Raw genomic sequence first — 18,854 nt, 5'->3', positions numbered from 1 at the left:
AGGTCCAATTGCTTTGTATTGGTAGGGAGCGTTTGTATGGGTTGAAAAAGTTACATTTTCAAAAATGTGTTATATGTTGATAAGGGATCCATTGCAGTATCTACATACTCGTATACACTTACAGTCTGTGTCAGAAGAAAAGAATCGTTTTTTTTTTTCTTTCAACTTTCAGATACATATATTTCGTTCTGCTTTTTGCTGCATAATAGGCCCACTCAATCGCTACGACGCCGATGCTAAATCAGGTTAGTGTCGTTCGAAACTTTCCCGTAAACGCAACCAAACAATAATGAAAGAGAAGTATGCGAAGCGTTTTGAGGCGGTACTTGCACGCATTCGAAAGGGCCGAAATAATCGGACGTCGCGGCTGCGAAAGTAATTAAAAAATCAAAAAGTTTGTTGTGATGTGGAATCAGCGGTGTAAGGTGTTCAAAAATGTTGATGACTTTTCCGAGCGCGGCTTGAAGCGAGTGACGCCAAAGAGAAGGATAAAGCGATTGTCCAACTTTTTAAGCGTGACCCTTATTTGTGACTACGCCAAGCACGATCAGTTCGTGCTAAAAAGGGAATAGATGTGAGTATCAACACGATCGAACGTCGACTGAAGGAGGCGAACATATCCTACCGTCCCACATCATCAAAACCACTGCTCTCAGAAAAACACATTGAGAAACAAGACAATAAAATGGCGATACAGCAACAGACTGGCTTTCCCATTCCCCAAACGTCAACCCCATTGAAAATGTGTGGGGAACTATGAAAACCCATTTTGCCGGAAGGCCAGCCCATGATTGTAAGCACGTAGTACGTCAAGCTCGCCAAATCGACGAGCTTCGCAGAAAAGCTGGTTCGAAGCATGCTGAGAGGATGCCAGGCTACTCGAAGACGATGGAGGCTACACGGCTTATTGAGTAATTGTGTGTGAAAAACTGTTGAATAATGATGAGCAAATGGGGGCCCAGTACAATTTCAAAAAGGCAAACAGAGGGACTCTAGAGAGAGTAGTGTTCTCCCCTTTTCCATGGAATCTAGTGGTGAATGAAATTCTCATCAAACTTGGGGATAGCGGACCAAAACTGACCGCATGTGCTGACGACTATCATCTCATGCAAGTGCCCTCAAACGGTGAGTGAAATACTCACAAAGACGCTCAGAAAAATCTACAAGTGGACGGAATTGATCAGACTGGAAGTAAATCCAGATTAGACGGACTTAGTACTATTCACAAGAAAGTACAAGATTCCCAACTGGTCACCACCGATATTTGGAGGAGTTGAAATAACACTTAAAACATCGACTAAATATCGAGGGCTTATTGTAAATAATAAAGTGTCATGGAGATTAAGCGTGGAAGAAAGAGCGGCAAGAGATAGTAAGAAACTCAAACAGCCAAAAGATCTGTATTAAGCCTGAGGATGACGGGACAATTCTCACACAGGCTTTTTAATAAATGTTGCTCTTATAAATAAATAAATAAATAAATAAACATACAGGTCAGACTACGTTATTCTACAAGAAAATTTTGGCAAGAGGCCTGGTTTTGTAATATGTAGAACAGAATAGCTGGCAGAAGAGTTTAGAATCCATCTGCTCGCAGTTTGACGTTCAAAAATCTTTCAGCCTTCCGAATCACTGCCACATATTTCAAGCTGAGATCTATGCTGTAACCAAAGCAGCTGAATTAGCGTTGGGATTTACTACCCTCGACACTGGCACAAACATTTTCATCGATAGTCAAGCTGCTGTTTGCAACACTGCAGATCCAAAATGGACGAACTCTGTGATAAAATACAGGTCAGAATTTACTAGGTACCGTGGCACAAGGGAATAGTGAGAAATAGGAGAGTTGACGAGGATTCTAAGGCAGGCATCCGCTTGAATAGGATGAGTACGTCGAATAAATGTATATCCCTCACTCTCAGTTTGAAAGACGGAAAACTCTGGAAGCACAGTCTATTAGGGAAGCCTTGACCTCTCACAGGATTGCCAAAATAAGGCTACGAACTTGCTACACGAAAACTGCCAACTTTATTTTATCAATCTCAAGGAAATAATGTAAAATATTGTTTGAAACCCTGAGGGGACATTGTCTTAGTCCATATCACGCTGCTAAAATGGGATTGGTGCAGAACGGCGAGTGTTACTTTTCCGAAGAAGAAAGCGGTTAGGAAACTTTCTTTGCCACTTTCCTGCTATGAGCAGAACTCGTTACAACTGCCTAGAATCGGTATACTTTTCATCCCTGAAGGATATGGCTGACAAAAGCTTAAAATGTTTATTAAAACTCGCCAAAACATGTATCACGAACTACTGCAACAACGCTGGTAACACTACGGACCCTAGTGGTCTATGTGAGACCTATTGAGATCAGCCAGATACCTAACCTAACCGTATAACACGTTCACATATAAGTAGATGATCTACTTTTTCGTGCTCAACTCCCAATCCGTAATTAAAAAGCGAGATTTCCCATAAAAAATGTCTCTCCCAAAATCTGAGATTATAAAATAATCCTAGATATTAACCATACTTTTTGACACACAACGCTGTGGTTTCTGTGCAATAGATCATTATTTTTACGCGTGTATAGATCAACGTCAAATTGAAAACTAAATAAAATGGAAGCCGTTAAAGAAAACAGGTTTGTAGACATAATTGAAATAAAATGTTTGTTAGGTCTGTGTCCATAAACGCGTTGTCCTTTTATTACTTATTTTAAAATGTAATATCGAATTTCGAATGCGTATTGGTGCCATAATTTTTGAAACCTCAGTAAACGTCGTTTACGCTTTTCCTCCAACTGTTCATTATAGTCCGTAAGCCAGCGACAGATTTTCACGACCAAGTTCCTCTCAGTCGATAATTCGTAAACTACCTCAGATAGTTGCGTTATGAAGGGTTGTGAACGTCAGCTGCGGCTCCGAGGGTGGGTTGAGCAGTTATAGCCACCCTCGCACGTAAAAAAAAAAAAATATTTTTAGTCATTTCCTCCCGATTAAAACATTGATCAAATTAAAGTTAGACTAATATTTTGAAGAAATAAAATCGTCAGCTGATTATAAAGTGGTGGATTATACGTCAGCTGGTCACACAAATATGAAAAAAAAAAATATTTTTTCAGTGATTTCCTCCCAAACGAAAATTTATCAGATGATAGTTTATGTATTGTTTTTAATAAATAAATAAGTCAGCTGGCTATATGTAGGTGGAATGTGCGTCAGCTGATGCCCTGAAGGTGTAACGTAGAAGCTAGTCGGAAACATTTATAGCCTAAGTACATGTATCAGCTGACGAGTTTTCCCCCAACATACTGCCAGCTGATTTGTTTTATTACTTACAGGATCATTTCAACAATCCGCACAAACATTTCTTTTCGGGAGGAAATGACGTACTTGAAGTTATTCAACATTACATTTAATGTGCAAACTGAAATGTATAATTTTATGGCAATGTTTCGATTAAATCAAATTTTTTATGGGAACTTTCCGATTCTTAAGAATAGAAATAAATAAATATTTTGTTAAGCAAATCAACTAATTTATAATTTTTCAGTACTTAAATTAATAATGTTTCAGATTTAATACAAAAAGTTATTTAATTATGTTTGGTAATTTAATCATTTTCATTTTCGCTTCTGCTCATCTCACTTTCTTCTCTTTCTGACTCACTGTCAGAGTCGATGTCAGAGCTGTTATCCACCATGTCTTCATTATCGTCATCTGTTTAAAAATACAAAAAATAATTAGGATACATGTTTAATGTTACACGAATAAAATTAAAAAAAAAATCTTACCTTCTTCTGATTGAGTTATTTATCAATGGATGTTGGTAACTGAGTACCAGAAAACCACATGAATTCATATCTGTTATTTATTTCTACCCAGCCATGGTCAGAAGGCTCATTGACAGTTGGTACTTTCAGGTCTGCTTGAGACCAAATTTCCGAAATATAACACGTCCTTAGAAAATGATTATATAATTCCGTTTTGCACGGCGGAAGAGATGAGCCATCAATACCTTTCTTAGGTAATCGAAACGAACTGTCATTATCAAGAAATTTGTATATGCATATGGTAGCATATGCCGATGACTTGGTCCTGATGGTCTCAGGTCCCTTCCCATCAGTAATGGCTGAAATTCTGGAAGGTGCACTGGCTACACTCAGCAGATGGGCCGCCAGTAGCGGTCTCAGAGTCAACTCTGACAAAACGGAGTTGATGCTATTCACCAGAAAATACAAGCCCCCACCTTTTAAGCTTCCTAGACTTAACAACCAGTGTCTTACACTTTCATCGGAAGTCAAGTATCTTGGTGTAATACTTGACCCCAAGCTCCACTGGAAGCCGCACATAGAAAATCGAGTTAAGAAGGCTAATATAGCCTTCTACGCCTGTAAATCTATGTTCGGCAAAAAATGGGGCCTCAAGCCACGTGTCGTACTTTGGATGTACAACTTAGTGGTTCTGCCAATTTTGACATACGGTTGCCTAGTTTGGTGGTTAGCTCTTCAGAAGGGCTACAACTTCACTAAATTAGAGAGAGTGCAGAGAACTGCATGTGTAGGCATCACTGGTGCCTGTAGGACATGTCCCACCGCTGCGCTCAACGTTATTCTCCACTTAATTCCTGTGGATCTGCAGGTTAAATCCATTGCTGCTCAGAGTGCTATCAGACTGAAGGAGTTTGGCCTTTGGAGACAACTCCCTGTAGGGCATAGCAGCATCTTGAAGCAGATCTCCCCTTCCTTCTCTGATATTTGCACCGACCTCTCCATCCGCAAACTGTGCTTTGAGGGTTGTGCTAGGGCTATCTTTCCGAGCAGGCAAGATTGGAAAGAGGGGAGAGTTGTTGCGGATATAGATGCCTCTGTTTTCACTGACGGACCCAAAATGGAGTCTGGAGTGGGAGCGGGGGTCTACTCCAAATCAGCCAGCATTTCGGTCTCCTATAAACTGCCGGAGACTAGCAGCGTCTTTCAAGCAGAGGTCTTCGCGATCCTGCAGGCATGCAAAATGCTTCGGGATCGCTGTTGGGAGGGAGACATTAAAATTTTTTCCGATAGCCAAACTGCAATCAAGGCACTGTCGTCGCCGTATTGCAGCTCTCTTCTTGTGAACTCATGCAAGGAGGAACTTAAACGCCTCGAACGTGCAGGAAACATTTCCCTCATCTGGGTTCCTGGGCACAGGAATATAGAGGGAAATGAAATTGCCGATGAGCTTGCCAGGAAGGGGGCGGCAGAACCAAATCCAGCTGCCCTCTTCTCAGACATCGGTATCCCCTTGACCGTCGTTAAAGGGAAACTACACAACTTCTTTCTAAGAAAAGCGCAAGACAGATGGAGGTCTGTCTCATCGTGTGCCATTTCAAAAGCACTATGGCCTCAATACGATATAAACAGAACGCTTAAGGTGATGGGAACTCCCCGCCATTCAATTTCCAAACTCATTGCGGTGATCACTGGCCACTGGGTGATCGGCACTCATGCGGAGAAGCTTGGAATTCCGTACAACCCCCATTGCAGAAGCTGTGGGGATCCTGCAGAGAAAGAGACTGTGGAACACTTTCTCTGCAGATGTCCGGCTTTGGCGGCTAGGCGCTTGAGATTCCTCAGCGTCCCCTTTGGGGATGACTTGATGGAATTCTCCAGCCTAGATCCCTTTTCTCTCCTCCGATACATCAACAGCACTGGATGGCTGTAGACGGTCTTATCTCCTCCCTTAATCCTTTCACAGGTAGTGGTCCACTTTATGGTATCAAAACGGCACGTAAGTGCTACTTGTAGTGTACCTGGGGTACTCTTGCCATCTTACCTACCTACCTAAGAATCGGAAAGTTCCCATAAAAAATTTGATTTAATCGAAACATTGCCATAAAATTATACATTTCAGTTTGCACATTAAATGTAATGTTGAATAACTTCAAGTACGTCATTTCCTCCCGAAAAGAAATGTTTGTGCGGATTGTTGAAATGATCCTGTAAGTAATAAAACAAATCAGCTGGCAGTATGTTGGGGGAAAACTCGTCAGCTGATACATGTACTTAGGCTATAAATGTTTCCGACTAGCTCCTACGTTACACCTTCAGGGCATCAGCTGACGCACATTCCACCTACATATAGCCAGCTGACTTATTTATTTATTAAAAACAATACATAAACTATCATCTGATAAATTTTCGTTTGGGAGGAAATCACTGAAAAAATATTTTTTTTTTCATATTTGTGTGACCAGCTGACGTATAATCCACCACTTTATAATCAGCTGACGATTTTATTTCTTCAAAATATTAGTCTAACTTTAATTTGATCAATGTTTTAATCGGGAGGAAATGACTAAAAATATTTTTTTTTTTTTACGTGCGAGGGTGGCTATAACTGCTCAACCCACCCTCGGAGCCGCAGCTGACGTTCACAACCCTTCATAACGCAACTATCTGAGGTAGTTTACGAATTATCGACTGAGAGGAAATGACTGACAAAAATTAGCACCTGGCTCACGGACTATTATTAGCAGCCAATTACACAATTAAATTTGCTATACCTTCTCCTGATCTTTTCTTCATATCGTTAATAAATTTTAAACAAACCAAAAACACCGAAATCTTCCACCCAAAATAGTTTCTATGAAGAAAAACGTTTCACAATAGTATTGATAGCTGATTGTCAATTTTGCAGGTAATTTGCCATTTGTGAATGGGTGGACTAATTTTGAGGATTTATTGGTAATTAATGCATATAGTATGTGAACGTTTTTTTAGCCGATCTTTTCGAAGGCTTTAGAAAAGTCAAGCGATATAACAAAAATGTATATCTTTATATGAAGAGGGTGCATAATCTGATCTAAGTAAACTAGAGAATCAGATAATGAATCCCCTTTCCTAAAATTTATTTGATGGTTATGAAGTAGTTTATTAATAAAGGGTTTTTAATAAGAGGTGTTATTTTGATATTCAAAGAAAAATGCTATTTTTTAATATAAATGATCGGATGTTTATTTCATTACAAGAAGGCATGCCGTTATAGTGGAAAACAACATCGGGTAAATGACCACCACAACCACGCTTACAGGACAATATCCTTTTCATGAAATTTTCCATAACCGAATAGCAAAGTGGTTGCCCTATGTCCTCGATACCATCACGAATTCCGTCTTTGAGGTCTTGAATCGACCCTTTCACGTAAAACATCAATTGTTTCGTAGCTTGTGTGGCACGCAGCGCCGTCTTGTTTAAAATGAACGTTGTCCAGATCAATACCATCCAATTCCGGCCATAAAAAATTGTTAATCATCTCTCGATAGCGCAATCCATTCACCTGTAACACCTTTTATTGGAAAGCCCTTTAGTATTTAATCACCATAGCCTATTTGCTATAATTTTGCCTTGCAGCTTAGGGCTTAAGGAAATGGGTATATATGACTCAACGGATGATTTGTTTAAATTTTGGTTTTGGGATGGAGATTAGACGCCTATTTTTGTAGATTTGAGAAAAGTACAATAGTTTCCAAAAATATTGTTGTAGAGTGAAACAATTCGCAGTTTGGTTGGATTTGAGGTGTTTCTAACCATTGAATATGTTATTTTATCGATTCTAGGGATGTGCCCTTTCAACTTGGATAACGCCGTGGAATGTTCAATTGTTTTATCTATGAAGTAGTGAGAAAATTTGGAATCATTCGATGCTTTTGACTAGTGCGTTTGACATTAGCTATTTGATCTGTTATTGTACTTTGGTTACTGTCTTGACTTTTAATACAGTGCATCGTTGGGAAACATTTGAATCCACAGAATCATCGAATCGTTGACCACACTTGTCCAGTGGGGCGCCTAGGATTAATATTAGTGGTGAATTCGTTCATTGCCTTAAATTTTGAAGACTTAAATTCGCTCTTAAAAAGATTATTTGCCTTTTTCCATTACACAATATTTTCTAAGGTTATGTTTCTTTTGAGGACATCCAAACGTCGGGAGTCTGGTTGCAACTCTAGTGAAGTGAAGACAAGAAAATTCACATTCTTAAATTTTTTGCAATCTATCACTAAAATAGTGCGAAAAATAAACATTAAAAAGTTAAAAATTGTGTAATAGTGTAAATTACCGCATAGTTGGGTTGAATGTCATTGCCGCAATCCCTGCAAATAGTTAAAAAATTAAAATCTAAATATTTCCTGTGGTTGTATAGAGCAGTAAAAAAACATTAAAAAAAAATTCACAAAGATTAGAAAAAATTTAGCATACTTTTATGCTAAAAATTATTTGGTTCGGCTTACCAAAAGATATTTTACAGCTAAAAAATTGTATAATTTTAAGAATAAACTTAAAAGATAAAAAAATTCCGATTGGTCAAAAACAGCAACAGTTGCAGAACCAAACAAAATAAACCAAAGAAACAAGTCAAACCCCGCACAAAAAAACTCTTATCGGGCAAAATTTGCAACGAATATTAAAACAAACAGCACAACAACAACAGAACCAACAACAGGCGAGCTCAACACTTGGAGCACCCAATGCCTTATTTACTTGCCTCTAACTCAATTACAAAACCCCAAATAGCACAAAAAAATACAAAGCCAAGCAAACAGGAGCAGATTCAACAGCTACAGCTCTATAAACAACGGGATCTCAACTATCGACCAGCAAGAGTCCACCAGATATCGATTGTAAAATCGTCGAACAAAACAAATCTTCGCGATAGCCCAGGTAAACTTAAAGCCTTCCAAAAGCAGGCAAAACTTTACAAATACTGGCTCGGTAGCGCTGAACCCTCTGAAAACAGATTTTCTTCTTTGCAAGTTGATGAAGAAGAACCTAACCCTAAGCCCCAAGTTAACAAAGTCAACAATATTTCACCGTTGATGAAGCACTTAGCAAAAACTCTTCCTGGCTACTAAAATCTAAAACTCATAGACAGTGAACAAGTAAAAATACAAACTTCCACTCCCGAATCGTTACAAGGGCAGAAAACCACTGAATTTTATATGGATAAGCCCAAAGAGGAGCGAACCTTCAAGGTTATACAAAAAAATATGTACCCATCTATATGCATTCAAGAAATTTTAGAGGAACTAAAAGAGCTTGCCCACATAGCATTAAATATCTTCAACATCAAGCACAGAAATACAAAAAGAACCTCTCCCAATGTTCATTATTGAATTGAAGCCAATCCCGCAAAAATTATTTTTGAGCCCCCAAGTCCGAAACGCGAAATTCCTCAATGTGCTTGCTCGCGCAAAACGAGAACAGATGAGGTCTTACTGTATGGCTAGTTTAAGTCGGAAAAATTTTGCCAAGCCCGTGCATCAAAAAAAAGAGGAAACAATTTCGAAAATTTTTGTGTCGGCGTTTAACTGACGATTACAAAATAACCGTTAAATAAAAAAAAATTTGCTGAAAGATCTTAAAACTAGAATTTTACATCCCTTTAGTTATTTAGCTTTTCCCCTACCGAAATCCAACACCCAATATACCATAAACAAGATTGCGCTCATCAGAGAGTGCGTAATGTTGGTGCAGATGCATGAGAAAGATGTAAAAATATTAACAAAAATGCACGAAGAAGAAGAAATTGTACCAACAAAACATGAATAAATTGCACAAGTGGGACGTCACACACAGCGATGGCCAATATCAAACCATTAACCGGCCCGCTTAGCTATCGGCACCCATGGGTGGCCAAACTGAATTTTTACTTCAAAAAAACATATGGGAGATTGTGAAAACAACAAAACGTACTGCACACCTTTAAATGTGCACACTTTAGCCACTATCGGCAAAAATACTCACTGGCTGAGGGAGCATTTAGGTACATCTCCAGTAAGTAAATGGATCTCGACTTACGGGAAGGGCAGCTAGTCCACCGACAAGCCGGAAGATATGGAATTCTATCTAGCCAGGAGTTGGTTGAAATTCCCATCTCTTCGTAATTGTGTCCTGAATAAACAAGCCTATAATGCGTCTATAACCATGGGAGAGCCATCCGGAATGTTATGGACGAGCCAGAAGTGCCAAAGGCTAAAATCTTTGTTGGCTAGTTCTCAAGTTCAGCTTCCTGGTCTAACGAGCGAGTTTTGAGCCAAATTTTGAACTTTGTCTCAGCGAATGGTGAGTACTCCACTGCTTTAAAAAGCTGTTGCACTCGCTTTTGTTCTGGAACCTAGTTCGGCTAAAAAGATCGGAAAGCAAGATAAAAAACTCTTCTGCGGAATTGGCAGTGCCGTGCACAGACCTATGATGGGTGTCAGAACAAAAACTGGTGCTACGATAAAGGTGCCGGGCGACCCGCAATCAACTTTCGCAGCGATTCGAGCTCAGTTCAGCATCCATAACCCAAAAACAGGAGCCGATTTCTCTACGCCCAAGCCATATGCAGGACGTAGCAACATCAGTGCCAAAAAAAAACCCTCCGCTTGCTCTAGTCGGCTAAGAAAATGGGAAAGGAAAGACTCAGAGGCTGCGGAAACAGTACGGAGCAAAAAGGGTGGTAAGGTCCGGAAGGGCCAGTCCTAGGAATAATGCCCCAGACTCCACCTCAAAAGCAATATACACCTGCGTCTGGACTTTGTGGCCATCCAGGATCTATGAACCTCATACGGAAGCATCAAAGGTTTGTAGACAAAAACTCGTAAGTTAAACCAATGTTGACCAAACAATGCTCAGAGCTCATACAACGTAATATGGTGGCACTGCAGACAGAAGTGCTTAGTGCCGGAGGAAGAAGAGCGATTGCCCTTGCCTCGCTATACCTTCCTTTCAACTAAGATCGAAAAGGCGTTAGTTGGTGAGGAAATTACACTCTATACATCGGCTGAGACAACGGGAGCTAATGGCTCTTTCGGTTATATTGAGAAAGCGATGGTTAGGAAGGAAATATATGTATATGTAGACTTATCATATCTTGGGCTCTCAACTTGCTGAAGAATAGGAAACTGGGCCGGAAAGATTACACTGTGCGACAGTGATTTTATACTATATGGAGACCTAGTACAACTTGTAGGTATAATAAAACTAAGAAAAATGGTATAGAGAAATTTCCAATACACCCCCAAAATCTGTTTTATGGCCATAAAACCGTTTTTCAGTAGGTTGATGTGAAGAATCACTCCTAACTTCGCTAATTTCCATCCGATTTCGAATTTGTTTCTTTAGTTCGAAAGAACAAAAACAAGCCTTTTTGACAGTGTGTTGACAATTTTTCTAAAATGACAACTGACGAGACTGTAGACGGAAGTATTTGGAATTTTTTTATTTTTTCTCTATTTTTTCACCTTTGACATAATTTTTGGGATATTATCCGATATTGAGGATTTTTTGTAGTACACTACTATAATAGTAAATTTAATTTTGCGTCGAATGAGCTATATTTGACTGTAATTGAATTAAAATTAATAGAGTTGTGTGAGTTTTAAGATTTTATTTAATGTTTTTACTAATTTGGTATGCAGGTAAAACTTACGCTAAATGGGAATAAGGACGTGTTTTGATGCGTTATTATAGATCCGTAATATTTATTGGAGTATATATGTACTGTACTGCATACAACAGAACTGGTTAAAACTTACGAAAATATCTGACATATTATCACACTTTTTTTTTTTGAATAGAAATATGAAAAAGCTCCCAAGTGTACCAAAGTTCACACTGTACATTGATTAGCAAAAGAAGTTTTTTATTATAATTTAACCTTATTAAAACGTCAAAGTTTTATTGTTTGTTTCATTGAAATTCAAGAGATATAAATCAAAACGTTGCCAAAAAAGTCGAATTTCTCAATATTCTCCGATGATGTGGCATCATCAGCCTTATCATAAACCAGATGATTGTTATTTTTATAAAACGGACGTTAACGGTCATCATTATAAAGCTCGAAAGCACATAAAGTATGCTGATGTTGCAATTGTTAAGTACCCCGTAGTCTTGGACGATATGATTGACTTATATTAACTGCAGGAACTGAAGGAAGTCCAACTCATTGCTGATGATGATCAAACTGATAACAATAAACCTGATGATGAAGAGTACTTTCCGTCTGGTTCTAAGTCTTCAGAACGCCACATTGGATCAAATTCAGATTTTCAGGATCTTTCTCGTGATTTACTTCTATCGGGAAGACAATCTGAAACGCTCGCTTCTCGATTTAAACAATGGAATTTAGTTGATGACGACTTCAGATGAATGATGATGATCGAATTTCTTACAGAGAAGTATTCAAAACTGATGAAGAGAATGACAAATGAACCGTACCATACAAAACTCCAAAGGGCTGTTTCCAATGCATTTTTAAATTTGGAACCAGTTCCGTTGTGTACTGCACCGTACCGCACCGTACCGCACTGTACCATACCGTACAGTGCTGCACTGCACAATACTACAATAAATATTATGTGTTTATAATGACACTTGTTATCATGTTCATGCTTCGATGCCTAGATACATACCAAATTAGTAAAAAAAAAAATACAATCTTAAAACTCACACAACTCTATTAATTTTTATTCAATTACAGTCAAATATAGCTTATTCGACGCAAAATTAAATTTAGTATAACAGTAGTGTACTACAAAAAATCCTCAATATCGGATAATATCGTAAAAATTATGTCAAAGGTGAAAAAATAGAGAAAAAATAAAAAAATTCCAAATACTTCCGTCTACAGTCTCGTCAGTTGTCATTTCAGAAAAATTGTCAACACATTGTCAAAAAGGCTTGTTTTTGTTCTTTCGAACTAAAATAAAAAATAGTTTAAAAAAACTAAAAAACACCCTTTTATTGCCAATCGAACTAAAAAGTAGAAAATAAATTTTAATGACAAAGAGACCTATAATGAAGTAATAGCAAATCGAACGATCAGTCATAGTCAACTACCTCAGAACAGAATTATAACAAAAATTAAGATACAAATAGAATAATTCAAATTAGTGTTAAAAGCGTGGGATGCTTGATATAGTAAATATTACAATCATTCTATTGGCAACTACCTATGAACAGAAGGTTATTCTTCAACTAGAAGTTAGAAATGTTATTGATAATATTGACTTATATATTATACATGTATACGCATATTTGAATTTATCTAGAAAGGTTAATAACATATATGCCCTTTATTTATTATTTACTTAATGAAATTTACCGTCCCCCAGTCGATATTTCAAATATTGTACTTATGTACAAAAATAAAATACCTTCATGGGCGCATAGGAAACAGCATTCTAAAATGTTGTTTAATACAACAAAAACTATTTCATTCATAAACGCAACTGCATATTTTTCAAAGCAGGGCTCGATCATTCATAAAACGAGACCACCACATCTTCGTCCCGTGCTGTCCATAACCCTATTTGCAGAGAACGTTAATGTAGAGACGAGTCTCAATGACAGGAACGTATGGAATTTTGAGGGGTACTCGTCCCAGTAAGCCTAATCACCACACACACATTTTTCATCAAAAGTTAGCAGTAAGGGATTGAATTATGTAAATTTAGCAGCAATCGATTAGAATTTGTTGGCGATTAGAAGTAAAGAATGTTAGGAAACTTTTTAATATGACCTATGTATATATTTGAATTTTTTCCTAATCATCCAAAATTATATATGTATGTACATATGTTTATTACGTCTGCCAAGGTGCTCTGTAAAACTTTGTTGAATTCCCTTCAACCAAATCAAAATATAGAGATATGCTTTATTATAAGGCGCACAGGAAAAAAATTACGATTCCGAAAAACTTCTCAAGAAATCCAGCGCACATTCATAGGCACAGCATCGTGCCAAAAATTATGAATTATGAAGCGTTAACAAAATGGTTTCATAATTTACCTAAACAACTTTTTAGGTCTTTACTATAAGCAGAGAATGTTCTCTGCTATAAGTACATTACTATTCGATACATGAAACTTAATATTGAATAGTCTCGTAGTAGTATCAGCAGAGAATGTTAATGCAATGAGAAGGTGCAAATGTTACTGTAAGCTTTTTTTAGTACAATTGAGATTTGAAAGATTTGTAATAAGGTAATTTAGCACACCGAGTTTATAGACACCTCACTGACTTTTGCCCACACAAAAATTAGAAACACCACACATCTTTCACCTCAACACACAACACATTTCTCACCTCGACATTAAACCAATTAAATTTGTACTATTTTCGAATTTTTGAAATAATAAGCGAATACGTAAAATTTATTACATAATTTTTTTTTTCAATTAATATACATTAAAAAACAAAAAACGATTTTAAAAAATAAAATTTATGAAAAAAAGTTTGCGCCGGGAATTGAACTCGAGTCTAACATGTGGCGAGGAAAAATAGGCGGTGCGTTTATTTCTTCGACTGCTTATTTTTTTACCATTTTGTTACTTTTGAAATGATAAGCGGATACATAAAATTTATTACAAATTTTTTTACGATTACATTAAAAAAAAAAAATTTAAAAACGAAAAAAAAAAATTTTAAAACGAAAAAAAAAAATTTCCACCGAGAATTGATGGCGAGTCACGTGGGGAGGATAAATACGCAGAGCGTTTATTTCTGCGCCTGCGTTGTGAACAAAAGGTTTTGTGCATGCGCGCGACGCGAATAAATTTTAATAAAGTTCTGAAAGTAATTCATGAAGTTTTTCATTACATACATTCAAAATGCCCTTATATGTATGTAAATATGTCTTCTAACTGTGCGACAGTCGCGAGTTAATGCGACTTCCAGCGAATCACACATTGCTGTCCGCAAAGCCGCATATATGTACCTTATGATCAGAAAGTACCGGGAATGTTTAAATTAAACAAAACAGAGCTAAATTTAAGGCAAATTTATAGTATCTCCTTCAAAATATGGCCCGTCTGAAGCAACACACATGTGCCAACGTTTAACCCAGTCCTCCAAACACCCCCGGCAGGCCGATTTGTATTCTCTTTGATCAGTGCGATGGCGCGTTATCATCATGCAAAATCCAAGAATTGTTTGCTCACATTTCCGGCGGTTTGCAACACACAGCATCTCTCTAAGGTTTCAAAACGGATAAATAATATTCTTTATTGACTGTCTGGCCCGATGGAAGGTACTCATGGTGGACTATGCCTTGGCAATCGAAGAAAACAGTAAACATCACCTTCCCGGTTCTTTTTGCTCATAGGGTATACATATCCCATCTTTTCACTGACGACAAGAAGACGGTCGCAGTTGTTGTTTTTTATATGCATACATTTTGCGTTCGTTGAAGTTTGTATATATTTGTATACATATGCGTGTATGCGCGTTTGGCTTTCTGGATGCATCCATGGATATTAGAATATTTTCTCATCAATATGTGTATGTAAGTAGTTCAGATTTGACTGAAGAGATTAAATATAGGAATGCATATTCATATGATTGCCTTTATGGCTGTTTTACATATAAATTAATTCAAATGCAGTATTAATAATGTTATATAGAAAATAAATTTATAAAAAACAGGTATTAGAAAAGCTGAATACACTATTTTAAATCAATTCTAATTAAACCATATATAAAAAATGAAATAAAAATATCGAACAAAGAAAAGTGGGTACAGGATTTGAACCTGAGTCAAACATGAGACTATGTACTGCATACACAACACGTCTTTCACGATTGTGCTAATCTACAATTACCGATGAAGTTTTCTAAATCACTCATCTATTCGATTCGCAGTTTTATATGCACATATTCTGCGTTAGTTGAAAGTTTGTATGCGTAATTATATGCATGTGTATGTGTGTTTGCGCGTTTGGCTTTCTGGACAGATATTAGAATGATATTTTCTCATCAATATAATTTGGATTTGATGGAATAGATTATAGACATATGTACATATTTTCTGTTTTGATTGATTTATATAAAAATCAGGTCATATCCATTATGAACTATTTTATACCGAAAAGAAATTTCCATTTATAAAATACAAAAAAAACAGTATTTTAAAGAAATTTTAATTAAAATAAATTCAAAAATTTTACCAAACTTTCCTGGTTTGAATTGTAAAAAAAAATGTGCAAGAAAAAAAATATGACTTCAGGACTTGAACCTGAATTATATACGTGCCAAAAAACAAAACGAATAATTCCGCCGACTTTAGCTTCTGCACCACAAATTAACTGCCGCGCGGCCTTCTTAATCGCAAATTTATTTGCTTCGATTTCCTTAGTAGTGTGCCGAAAGATCTTATGAACTTCCTTAGTAGTTTGGTAAACGCAGAAAAAATCTGAATTGCTGTCCTAGCGTGGTAAGTAAATATAGAAACCCTCCACTCGCGTGGTAAATATCTGCAATTCGCCACTCGTGAGGAAAGTTGAATTTGAAATGACCTTATTATGAATCTACAAATTAGAACTCGAAAAAAGCTCTTTTAACATTTGTTCCTTCTCATTGCATTAACATTCTCTGATACCAGAGAATCTGGTATGTTATGCAAATGTTACTGTGAGCTTTTTTTAGTACAATTGAGATTTGAAAGATTTTTAGTAAGGAAATTTAGCACACCGAGATTATAGACACCTCACTGACTTTTGCCCACATAAAGATTAGAAACACCACACATCTTTCACCTCAACACACAACACATTTCTCACCTTGACATTAAACCAATTAAATTTTTACTATTTTCGTATTTTTGAAATAATAAGCGAATACGTAAAATTTATTACATATATTAATTTTTTTTCAATTATATTACATTAAAAAAAAAACGAAGTTAACCCATTAAATCCCAACCAAATATAAAACATTTTTTTTTAAATGCGTTTATAAAACGTTTATTGAAATAGTGTAATTAAGCTCCTTAAAAAAGAAAAACACGAAAAAAAAAATCAAAGAAATGCATTTTTTGGGCTGTACCCAATCGAGTACAATGAGATAATACATATGTATATACATTGCCTATATATGAAAATATTGAGTATTAAATAAAAAGACACTTTCAAAGACTTCCTTGGTTATTAGTTCGGTTAACAGTACGGAAGTTTTTGAAACATTCTCTCTCCACGCAAAGGGCTACATTGCATAACTCGCAAATCCATCGAATTCTTTGGTGACACTCCCTGCACCTCAGCTGATTCGATATCCTTTTGGGAAAATGGTTATATGAGGAACCATCTATTGATGCCGTTGTCGATCGTTTTGAAGATATGTCCCGGATATTATAATTGCGTAAATAAAATCGCACAATTTCACGTTGGTATTGCAACAAGTCGCATTGACTCTTACTTGCCATTTTATAAAGCTTCCATGCATTTACTACGCACGAGCTTATCATTGTGGTGAAAAGAGGCCACCACCGGTTCTTTCCTCTAAACTTTATATAGTAAGTATTCAAAGCTTGGTCGTGGAGGTCAACTCCTCCCATTCCTGAGTTGTATTCCGCTATCAACTTCGGCTGATGGGCATTCACCTTGCGCCTCTCTTGTCTTGACCATCGTTTGACGGTATGTAAAGGTTCAATTCTATCAAAGTTTGTTCCCACTGTCACAACGCTATTGTCATTCCACTTCACAAAAAGTATTTCTGAGTCAGAACACCTACAAAATTTGGCACAAAACAACTATTCAAATAAATCATTATGATAAACTTACATAAAATTAAACTCCCCCGTTGCTTCTTTTGTAGTTCTTTGTTCGTTTTCAGAGGACATTTTTTTTGACCGCCGTTCACGAACAGTCCCAGTAGCCTTAAATCCTTGTTCTTTCAAAATTCTATGAAGGTCATATGACATAAAGAAGTTGTCGAAAAATACGATGTGATCGGTCGGATGTGGAATGTTTGCCAAAAGATCAAGGAAGACCCTTGAACCTAATGGGAGACTTTCTTTCTGATCCTCTTAAGATCCTCCTCATTGAAACAAAAATCATGCTTGTTATGCTGCAAGGCATATAATTTCCAATAAAGAACACGCTTCAAGTTGGAATTGTTCGTAAAAATGCGTTTCTAGAATTTCCGTACTTGTTATTCTCTTTCTCCATTTTGGATTTAGATCTTTTGACAACTTTTGCCTTTTTTGTAAGCTTGCAAGTGGAATATCATCATCACTGTCACTGTCACTGCTTAAAAATAAGTTAACTTCTCCCGGAACATCCCTTGGAATATCATCACGCAATATATTATCCTCTTCAATGTCCTCCTCATCTGTGTCCCAGTGGGTATTTGGCGGTATAATACCGAAGTCGAAGTGACTACGGTCGCTTGAGTCAATATAGTCGGTGGCCGCAGAAAGGTTGTGAAACCTCTTTCCGTAAAATTTGTTTACATCAATTACCAAATCTACATGAAATATGCACACAAAATATATATTAATGTTCCCACTGTACCCATGCGAGTACACTAGAATTTAAACCTACCAAAATGCACTTTTCCACAACTTTTTTCGTATTTTTGTTATAAAGTATACAAATTATATGTATTATGAATATTTCAACACTGAACTTTTTCCGTGATAACTTAGATTTTGTCAAACAGAGATCTTATTGCAAACTAAACCATGAAAAGAAGAAAAATAGCAAACGTGCACGCAACGACAAGTGAATAACGGATAACGGGACTCAAAAAAAAGAAAGAGAAACATGTGTATTCCTTTTCAACATTGCTCTGTATTATAAAGTGGCGAGTACATTTAAAAATTTGTAAGCGTTGCCTTTTGACGTCGTTTCGAAAAAGATGCTTTTTCTGTACTCAAGCGAGTACAATGGGATCAAATGGGTTAAAAAAAATTAATAAACAAAAGTTTGCACCGGGAATTGAAATCGAGTCTAACATGTGGCGAGGAAAAATAGGCGGTGCGTTTATTTTTTCGACTGCTTAATTTTTTACCATTTTGTTACTTTTGAAATAATAAGCGGATACATAAAATTTA

Source organism: Anastrepha ludens, chromosome X (genome assembly GCF_028408465.1).
Source record: "Anastrepha ludens isolate Willacy chromosome X, idAnaLude1.1, whole genome shotgun sequence".
Classification (NCBI taxonomy): Eukaryota; Metazoa; Arthropoda; class Insecta; order Diptera; family Tephritidae; genus Anastrepha; species Anastrepha ludens.
This window is presented reverse-complemented; position numbering follows the sequence as displayed.